The sequence below is a fragment of the Muntiacus reevesi genome, chromosome 18, assembly GCF_963930625.1.
Source record: "Muntiacus reevesi chromosome 18, mMunRee1.1, whole genome shotgun sequence".
NCBI lineage: Eukaryota > Metazoa > Chordata > Mammalia > Artiodactyla > Cervidae > Muntiacus > Muntiacus reevesi.
This window is the reverse complement of record NC_089266.1, coordinates 46,893,570-46,904,418: the sequence shown is the minus strand read 5'-3', so window position 1 is coordinate 46,904,418 and position 10,849 is coordinate 46,893,570. Positions and strand designations below refer to the sequence as shown.

General features: G+C 44.5%; 1 protein-coding gene across 3 annotated transcripts in view; it reads left to right on the top strand.

Annotated features, from left to right (window-relative positions):
* The first annotated feature begins 2,363 nt into the window (after positions 1 to 2,363).
* The window catches only part of LOC136149621 (ribonuclease SLFN12-like), a 32,188-nt gene continuing 23,702 nt past the window's right edge, over positions 2,364 to 10,849 (top strand). For 2 of the 3 annotated variants that reach the window (XM_065910041.1, XM_065910039.1), the window contains exon 1: positions 2,364 to 2,649. The gene's annotated coding sequence lies outside the window, so the exon portion shown is untranslated. Of the gene's footprint in view, positions 2,650 to 5,920; positions 5,971 to 10,849 lie in introns of those variants that run through there. The other variant, XM_065910040.1, reaches the window with a different exon arrangement.

The following is a 10,849-nucleotide window of genomic DNA, read 5'->3' as shown; positions in this document are numbered from 1 at the left end:
CCTCTTAGCAAATTAGAACTATGACCAACCTTTTGGGAAGTGATAAAAGGAGTTTATGAGAAAACACACAGCATATAGTTTTCATGCTGAGAAACTACTGAGATATCCCCTTAAGACAGTGAACACAGGAAGAGTGCCTACTCTCAACCCTTATTCACTGCCTCCCAAGAGGGTCTAGCTAATCCAAATGAGCAGGAAAAATAGAAAATGGGTACTGAAAAGAAGGTGATATGACTGACTATTGTTTTCTGGGTTCTTTTGGTGTTTTAGCCAAGTTGCTTGGCTTGCAACTTAGTTTCCGAACTAGGGTCTTAGTTTCCGAACTAGGGATTGAACCTGGGCCTTTACAATAAATGAAACTACTGAGTCCTTACCACTGGATCTCCAGGGAATTCCCTGATCGACTATGTTTTATTTAGTTATTTTTGGCTGTACTGGGTCTTTATGGCTGCATGGACTTTTCTCTAGTTGCGGTGAGCAGGGGTTACTCTCTCATTGCAGTGCTGAGGGCTTCTCGTTGCGGTGGCTTCTCTTGTTGTGGAACAGGGGCTCCACAATCCATGGGCTTCAGTAGTTGCAGCTCGGGGGCTCTGGAATACAGGCTCAGTAGTTGTGGTGTGTGGGCTTAGCTGCTTCGAGGCACGTGGGATCTTCCCAGACCAGGGATTGAACCTGTGTCCATTGCATTGCAAGGTGGATTCTTTACCACTTAGCCATCAGGGAAGTCTATGTTTTTAAAAAAGTGCAGAAAAATCATTCGAATAATAAGGAGTGTGTCCATTTTCTGGTTGCAGAAATCTATGTGTGCAAAGTAATTGTACTGACATTATCAAATGGAAAAAATTTTCAATTTATTTTTGACAGTGCTGGGTCTTTGTTGTTGCACACAGGTTTTTCTGTAGTTGAGGTACGTAGGAGGTTACTCTTTGTTGGATGCACAGTCTTCTCATTGCGGTGGCTCCTCTAGTTGCAGAGCACCAGGCTCCAGGCAAGCCGGCTCAGTAGTTGCAACTCCCTGACTACAGCGCAGCCTCCGCAGTTGTGGCCCAAAGGCGTAGTTGCTCTGTGGCATGTGGGATCTTCCCGGACCAAGGATTGTCCCCTGCACTGGCAGGCAGATTCTTAGCCACAGTGCCACCAGGGATGTCCCCCAGAATTATTTTTTGAAGATACTATCTAAAACTGCCTCAAAAATTAGGGACATAAGACTCTCTGACAACAGGTGCGAGATCCTTTGGGAAAATTGTACATAACTTTATTGTGAGACATTGAAGAAAATGTAATTAAGTATAGGATATATCATGTATCAGTTCAGGGCTGGACATCTTCCCCTGCTTGGACTGGGAAGTGCCTTAAAGAGTGTAGATAGAGAAAGTTGGGGATTATAGATTACAGATTACAGAAGCTGTAATCTCATAGAGATGTCATTGTCTCCAAACTGATCTACAGCACAAATGAAAAAAGAAAAAAAAAAAAAAGTCTGAAAATAGCAAACGTTGGAAAAACTTAGAAAACTAGGAAAAGAAGCCTGAGAAGAACACACATACTATTGTTCGTTACTAAGGTGCATAACAAATTATCCCAAAACTCAGCTGCATAAAATAACCAAACTCACAGATCCTGAGAGCCTGGAATCCGGACAGGGGATATGTTGTTCCATTCATTTTCAACTGACTTGAAGGTTGGGGTTGGAATCCTCCGAAGGTTCAGTCTGCGGCTGATGGTAGGAGACGCCACTAACTCGGGGGTTCCTTAGGCATTCCGACCTCCCTCCCTTCTTCCCTCCCTCTCCTCCTTCATCTCTCTCTCTCCCGGTTTTAAAACGCGGCTTCTGAGAGTTTCAAAGTCTGAGGGTTCCGATCACAAGTCTTAGACCGGCAGAGCTGAAGAAACATCTATTACCATAATTACCATAAAAAAGCGGGCCTAAGAAAAGTATCAAGAAAATCGAACCCCTTTGAGAGAAACCAAATGGAGCCGGCTCCGGACCGATCATCCCAAATGGCCCTGAGGTGTTCCTCGGGGAATGTGTCCGAATCTGCCTCCGGATCTTCGCGCCATCCTCGTTTAGGTGCACACACGGCTCTTACCGGGTCCCCAGCGGCGACTGGGCTTTAAGTCCAGGGGACAGCGGTGCGGCTGGAACGAGGCGCGTAGAGCTGGAGAGAGTCCCGAGTAGAAAACCTGATACCCCTTCGGCTGTGATGATCCAAATAAGGGACAGTCGAGCAAACGCTCAGGGTGGCTCCCGGCGCGTGGGGGACACTCCTGACAAGCTGATTGGCTGCCGCGCTAACAGGCGGGAACGGCCGCTGGCGGATGGGGACCCCGAGCCCGGAAGAACCGCGACCGGGACCAGAAAGCGGACCTCGCCAGTTTCGTTTTCTTTGTTTTAAGTAAGCTTCGTTCTTTTAGCCCTATCGTGCATAGTATCTTCGAAAGTACAGATAAGCAGGCACAGAAGGAGAAATCTCCCGCCACCACTCAGACACTCACGTGTTTAAAGCCCGGGCGCTTTGCTCGCAGCAAATTTTCGAGGGGGCGGCGGCGGCGGCGTCACCATTGGCTGGATGTGCTAGCTCGCCCAGCTTTTACCAGCTCGCCTTTCAAACAACAAGGATCCTGCAAACTTCTGAGCAGCGCACCTGGGTAAGCTTGTCCCCTCCACCGCCCTGCCCCCGCAGTTGCCAAACGGGCTTCCCTGGTGGCTCAGTTGGTAAAGAATCCGCCTGCAATGCAGGAGACCCCGGTTCCATGCCTGGGTTGGGAAAATCCGCTGGAGCAGGGATAGGCTACCTACTCCAGTATTCTTGGGCTTCCCTTGTGGAGACCTGGGTTCGATTCCTGGGTTGGGAAGATCCCCTGGAGAAGGGATAGGCTACCCACTCCAGTATTCTGGTCTAGAAAACCCCATGGACTGTGTTGTCCATGGGGTGGCAAAGAGACGGAGATGACTGAGCGACTTTCACTACTGCCACATATTTGGACCTCAGCTTCTTATCCTAAGTCTAATCCAGCAACCCCCAACCCTTTTTGGCACCTTTCTTTAGAGAGACAATTTTACCACTACCGTGGTGGGGATGGGAGTGGGGTGAGGGGGTGTGATTTTGGCAGTAATTCGAGTGATGGGGAGCAGCAGGTGAAACTTATCTCGCTGGCCAGCAGCTCACTTCCTGCTGTCCCCGGGCAGACCCCCGCCCGCTGTTCCCTCGTGTCTGAGTCTTGGTTCCGTGACTCCTGTCTCGGTAGCTGCTGAGGCTGCTAAGTCACTTCAGTCGTGTCCGACTCTGTGCGACCCCGTAGAGGGCAGCCCACTAGGCTCCCCCGTCCCTGGGTTTCTCCAGGCAAGAACACTGGAGTGGGTTGCCATTTCCTTCTCCAATGCATGAAAATGGAAAGTGAAAGTGAAGTCACTCAGCCCTGCCTGACTCTTCATGACCCTGTGGACTGCAGCCTACCAGGCTCCTCCGACCACGATCTTGCCTGGGATTTTCCAGGCAAGAGTACTGGAGTGGGGTGCCATTGCCTTCTCCGTCTCTGTAGCAACATCTACCAAAAACCTACAGACTGTTAGGGACTTGGGATTGGGACAACTGGGAGCTTGAGGTCAGGGCTGGCTGTTTTCCCCTGCATGGACCTAGGGAGAGAGAGTTGGGGTCTTAGCAGCAGCATGTCACAGGGAGGGAGGAAGGGCAAGGGACAGGTCAGGCATAAGGGGAGTTAGGGTTCTGTGGGTAGAAATGTGTCTGGCAGTCACTGGTGAACTGTCTTCTAAATCTGGAAAGAGAAACCAAGCCCTTAGTGCTTTGCCAGAGTTTATAATCTAAAAGGGAGTGGGAAGAACCACACCCTTTTAAACTAAATGCAAAGTGCTAAGGGAGAAGGCCAAAGAATGCAACATACGCTTGTGGTCTGTGGGTGTGTGTGTGTGTGTGTGTGTGTGTGTGTGTGTGCATGCGCATTTGGCATCTTGGTTTTTTTTTCTCAGGAGTTAGTTCCTGTCACTTCTGGCCCACCTTTCTGTGCAGTTACCACCAACCTTCATTCTGGCATAACTAAGGAGATGTGAATGCCATCCCATTGCCCATTAAAAATAGCTAACAACTCAGGATAAATCCCCAGTCCAGGTCAGATAGAATTTTCCCCAAAGTCTGAAGTGTGGAAGATTTCAAAAACGACTTACCTGTAAAACTAGATCCAAGGTTCCAGGTGAGGTCAATGATTTTTAGGCTCTTACGGATTTGGTAGGCTTCAGTTCCCAGCATATTTAAGGACTGTGTTCCACCACCTAAAGGCAGTTGTTTTGAACTGTAGAAAGTTCTCCATAATTACAGAGTTGGACTGGCACGGCCAGGATGTCATGCTCACCCAAAGCTCTGGGTGAGTCCTTTCTCTATATGGTGTCTCAGTTCCAGCTTCCGTGGGTTCCAGGTTGCCCAGAAGGATGAGAAGGCATCCTCCTTAAGCACTTTGGGGGTGAGACAGTACATATGGTGAGTGAACCAGAAGGGTTCCCCAGTGGTAGGGCCTGATGCAGAGAGTGTTAAGGTTGGGAGGAAAGGCGAGAGGACTCTAGATGCAGAAGCTACAAGAAGGCTGAGATGCAGGGACTTCTTGGAAGGGCTTGTATTACAGAAGACACTGGGACTGTGTTCTTAGGCATGAGTAGAACTGATTCTCCCTTTGGGACAGAGATGCAGAATCTTTTCTGTCAGGTCAGCAGGAAATGTGGACCTGTGTTTGAGGCAGCCCTCATGTCTAAGAAATACAAAGAAACTGGGTCTAAAGAATACTAGTTGTACTGCAATATTATGGAGAAAGCATAGGATGGCAGGCATACTTATCTCTCTCTGCTCTTTTCTTTTTTTTATTAATTTATTTTAATGATTTTATTTTTAAATTTTTGTTCTACATTTGAGTATAATTGATTGACAACATTGTGTTAGTTTCAGGTGTATAGCAAAGTGACTCCCTTATACATGTATCTATTCTTTTTCAAATTCTTTTCCCATTTAGGTTATTACAGAATATTGAGCAGAGTTCCCTGTACGTACAAATACAGTAGGTCTTTGCTGGGTATCTGTTTATGCAACATTAAGACTTTTATTAAGGGTTATAATTAAATGACTTTGTTTAGCTGTCTTTATCATTGTTTATCTACCAGGAGAGGATACTTCCTCTGTTAGTGTCTCTTTTGGGGGAAATGTTCCTTCCTTCAGGGCTTCCCCAGTAGCTCAGCTGGTGAAGAATCCACCTGCAATGCGGGAGACCTGGGTTCGATCCCTGGGTTGGGAAGATCTCCTGGAGAAGGGAAGGGCTACCCACTCCAGTGTTCTGGCCTGGAGAATTCCATGGACTGTATAGTCCATGGGGTGGCACAGAGTCAGACATGACCGAGTGACTTTCACTTTCACTCACTCCTTCCTTCAGGGTCATGTTCAGAAGCTTTTCTTCTAGGGACCTGGGCCAAGGAGTCCTATTTGAATGGATTACTAGGTCCTCATCTCTTAGAAGGGCATCTTCCATCTGGTTCAGCACTGTGTTTTGGGGCAACCCTGAGGAAATGGTTCTGCCTTCTAGTAGACTTGGAACCACAGCCTTCTCCCTCCAAAAGGTTCAGGGCAGAGCCCAGTAATCCTCCCAAAGATGAAGTTGCTAAAGAAAAATCTGGACAACTCTGTCTCTGAGTCTGTCTGTGTGTGCCTATTCCCATGTGCTCTTTTGCCCCCTAATACATGCTTAACTTGTTTCACTACTTCCCATTTCATTTGGAAATCCATTTATTCACAGCTGACGGGCCAGGGCCTTGTCACTAGCCACTGGTCCTTGGTGGTCTAGTGCCTGGGTTTCAGAGCTCTCGTTGCCATGGTATGACTTCAGTCTCTGGCTGGGAACTGAAATTCTGCTTAAAACTGCTGTAGTCCGACGCCACCCGAGATCATATTTGGTGCAGAAACCCAGGAATTCAAGGTAAACCGCAGCCTTTGCCCAGCTGCGGCTTGAGGCCCCTGACTTTTGCTCTTGTCCTTTTTCTCTTGCTTTCTGCTTTGCTTTCTATTCAAGACATGCAGAGCATAAACTCAGTCTGCTCACTGCCTTATGGGTCCACTCAAATTGAGTGACAAGGACCACCCTCAAATTAAGGATACCCCAGGTCATACAGGTTCAAATAATGCTTGAGTGACAGCTAACGCTGTCCACTGGGACCTAGTGGAAACACGATTTCTGACGGGGAAGGAGCCCAAAGGGTCTTTCAATCTCTCTGTCCCATGTAGAACCCTCCACTATGCTTTCCTTTCGCACCTTATTCACACAAAAAGATCTCCATATAAATGATTCAGACTACCATGAGGGTGTGACTCTATCTGAGTCCGTCTGCCCATGTGTGTGCCTGTTTATTTTCCTCCTAATAAACACTATATTTTTTCACTAAAAAAAAATCTTATACCATTCTTTAGGAAACCATTTGACAATATATATTTAGATCTTTAAATATTTCATCACTCGATCTACTGATTCAACTTTTAGAAATCTCTGTCTGTATATACTTCATCTACTTACAGAGTTTTATAATTTTCACTTATTTATGTACCTAAGACCAAGTGTAACCTCATGTTTTAGAGCCAACCTTTATTTCCACAGATCTAGACACTTTCTTCACTTAACATGATTTTTCCCCTAGGGAAAAATCCTCCATTTCTAGAACAGAAGAGAAATTGCTGATTTTCTGTTCTGGTCTCCATTCCCCATCCTAAAAAGTCTTTACATATGTTTGAATCATATTTGTATACTGAATTGAAGTACTTTGTCAGGAGACTCTTAGACTCACTGCAAAGTAGAAGATGTAATTAGCCTATCCAAGCCTCAGTATAACTGATCTATGATCCTAGTATAATTTATTGAACAATTAAAAGCAACCTCAGGGTACTTCCTTAGTGGTCCAGTGGTTAAGACTTTGCCTTTCAATGCAGGGAGTGCAGGTTCAATTCCTGGTTGGAGGGCTAAGATACAACATGCCTCTTGGCCAAAAAAAGCAAAACATAAAACAGAAGCAATATTGTAACAAATTCAGTAAAGACTTTAAAAAGTGTTTCACATTTGCCCCCCCAAAAAATCTTAAAAAAAGCAATTTCATTTCCCAGCTGTAGAAAAATAAATAATACTATGCTATTAATATATATGAAGCTATGAAGCAGTTAGTAAGGTTTTTAAAAATAGCTAATCATTCTTTTACAAAATGATTATATATAACATATTATTACACTGGAAAAACAAGATTCAAAACTGTTTGTCAAGTTTAGTATGGACCAGACCATATAAACTCTTCCATTGGAAAAAGCTCATCATGTTGGGTAAAGTGTTAAAAGAGCAGAAAAACAGCTTACATATCTAATTTATATTATGTAGCTACTATAACTATACAAAAAAGATCTTAATGACCCAGAAGACCACAATGGTATGATCACTACCTAGAGCCAGACGTCCTGGAATACAGAGTCAAGTGGGCCTCTAGGAAGCATCCCTACGAACAAAGTTATTGGAGGTGATGAAATTCCAGCTGAGCTATTTCAAATACTGAAAGATGATGCTGTTAAAGTACTGCATGCAATATGTCAGCAAATTTGGAAGACTCAGTGGTCACAGGACTGGAAAAGGTCAGTTTTGATTCTAATCCCTAAGAAAGGTAATGGCAAAGAATGATCAAACTACCACACAATTGCACTCATCTCACACACTAGCAACATGATGCTCAAAATTCTCCAAGCAAGGCTTCAACAGTATGTGAACCAAGAACTTCCAGATGTTCAAGCTGGATTTAGAAAAGGCAGAGGAACCAGAGAAATTGCCAACATCCGTTGGATCATAGAAAAAGCAAGAGAATTCCAGAAAAACATCTACTTCTGCTTTATTGACTATGCCAAAGCCTTTGACCATGTGGATCACAACAAACTGTGGAAAATTCTTCAAGAGTTGGGAAAATCAGGCCATCACACCTGCCTCTTGAGAAATCTGTATGCAGGTCAAGAAGCAACAGTTGGGACCAGACATGAAACAATGGACTGATTCCAAATTGGGAAAGGAGTATGTCGAGGCTGTATATTGTCACCCTGCTTATTTAACTTATATGCAGAGTACATCATGAGAAATGCTGGGCTGGAGGAAACACAAGCTGGAATCAAGATTGCTGGGAGAAATATCAACAACCTCAGATATGCAGATGACACCACCCTTGTGGCAGAAAGTGAAGAATTAAAGAGCCTCTTGATGAAAGTGAAAGAGGAGAGTGAAAAAGCTGGCTTAAAACTCAACATTCAAAAAACCAAGATCATGGCATCCGGTCCCATCACTTTATGGCAAATAGATGGGGAAACAATGCAAACAGTGACAGACTTTATTTTCTTGGGCTCCAAAATCACTGCAAATGGTGACTGCAGCCATGAAATTAAAAGATGCTTGTTTGTTGGAAGAAAAGCTATGACAAACCCAGACAGCATATTAAAAAGCAGAGGCATTATTTTATTGACAATGGTCCATATAGTCAAAACTATTATTTTTCCACTAGTCATGTATGGATGTTACACTTGGACCGTAAACAAAGTTGAACACCAAAGAATTGATGTTTATGAACTGTGGTGTTGGGGATGCCTCTTGAGAGTCCCTTGAACTGCAAGGAGATCAAATCAGACAATCCTAAAGGAAATCAGTCCTGAATATTCATTGGGAGGATGGATGCTGAAGTTGAAACTCTAATACTTTGGCCACCTGATGCGAATAACTGACTCATTGGAAAATACCCTACTCATTGAAAAAGATCCTGATGCTGGGAAAGATAGAAGGCAGGAGGAGAAGGGAACAGAGGATGAGGTGGTTGGATGGCATCACTGACTCAATGGTCATGAGTTTGAGCAAGCTCCAGGAGTTGGTGATGGACAGGGAAGCCTAGCGTGCTGGAGTCCATGGGGTCACAAAGAGTCGGACATGACTGAGCAACTTAACTGAACTGAACTATAACCTTGACACCAACATCTGTCAACAATAATATGAGAAAGGGCAATTTTTTTACAATCTCATCCATGATCATAAATACAAATCTTATACAAAACACTACAAGTCAGATTCAATATTAAGAAATGATAGCAGGAGGAAGGACTTCCCTGATTGGTGTTCCCAATGCAGGGGGCCCAGGTTTGATCCTTGGTCAGGGAACTAAAATCTCACATGCTACAACTAAGAGTTTGCATGCCACAATTGAAAGATCCCACATGCCACAAGGAAGATGCCACATGCTGCAACTAAGATATGGCATGGCCAAATAAATAGACCAAGTAAATATTTTTTTAAAAAAGAGATGATTACAGGAGTGATGTCAGCAAAAATGTGGATAAGGAAGCTTCGACTCCCCATGAAAATATAGGAAAAAATAAAAAAAAACAAGAAACCAGATGGCTCAATAGTCTGGGCTCCAAAATCACTGCAGATGGTGATTTCAGTCATGAAATTAAAAGACACTTACTCCTTGGAAGGAAAGTTATGACCAACCTAGACAGCATATTAAAAAGCAGAGACATTACTTTGCCAACAAAGGTCCGTCTAGTCAAGGCTATGGTTTTTCCAGTGGTCATGTATGGATGTGAGAGTTGGACTGTGAAGAAAGCTGAGCGCCAAAGAATTGATGCTTTTGAACTGTGGTGTTTGAGAAGACTCTGGAGAGTCCCTTGGATTTCAAGAAGATTCAACCAGTCCATCCTAAAGGAGATCAGTCCTGGGTGTTCATTGGAAGGACTGATGTTGAAGCCGAAACTCCAATACTTCGGCCACCTGATGCGAAGAGCTGACTCATTGGAAGAGACCCTGATGCTGAGAAAGACTGAGGGCAGGAGGAGAAGGGGACGACAGAGGATGAGATGGTTGGATGGCATCACCGACTCAATGGACATGGGTTTGGGTGGACTCCAGGAGTTGGTGATGGACAGGGAGGCCTGGCGTGCTGTGATTCATGGGGTCGCAAAGAGTTGGACTTGACTGAGCGGCTGAACTGAACTGAACAATAGTAAGTGGTTAAATGCAGTCAAGTGAATATATCAAGAAGACACAGCATCCAAAACTGTAGGAAATTGCATGACAATTTTGCTTGCCCTTGGTTCAAACTCTCCCTGGCTTGGCAAGATCTTGGTCTGGATGAGATAGCAACTCAGTTCCCACTTCTCTCCTTGACATGGAGGTGCCAGGACAGGCCTTACTTGTGATATTCTAACCTGTCTTAAAGACTGCCTGAGGGATGGTGTCCATATCACCTCATTCAGACTCCAGGTGGGAAAAAGTGGCAGCCACTCTTTGTGAAATCTTCAAGGAGATTATAAACATACAGATGTTTAGGACAAAGGACTACAGTTGAAGACATACAATAACCATCTAAAGCCTGGAGAAGGAGCTGGGGTGAGATTTTGGGGAAATGAAGGTATTGCAAAGCAATTATGTATATGGAGAAATTGAATAAAGCTCAGGTAGGAGTTGTGATCAGTAAAAGACCTGAGAATTTCTTAACCTCTCATGTGAGGCAGACTCACTATGCTCAGACCATGCTCAGCTAATCAGTGAAAGACTGCCCTGGCACAGAGGCAGTCTGTAAAAACTGGGAGAGGGGGCTGTTTTTTCAGATATCTGATTTTCAGCAAAAACTTGTAAGGCATAGAGAGAAACAGGAAAACATGGCCCATGCAAAATAAGAAGGTAGAATGGCAGAACTTTTCCCTGAGGAAATTCTGATATCAGACATACTAGATGAAGATCTTAAAACAACTAGATTAAGTATGCTCAAAGAGCCAAGGAAAAAATGGACAAAGAACTG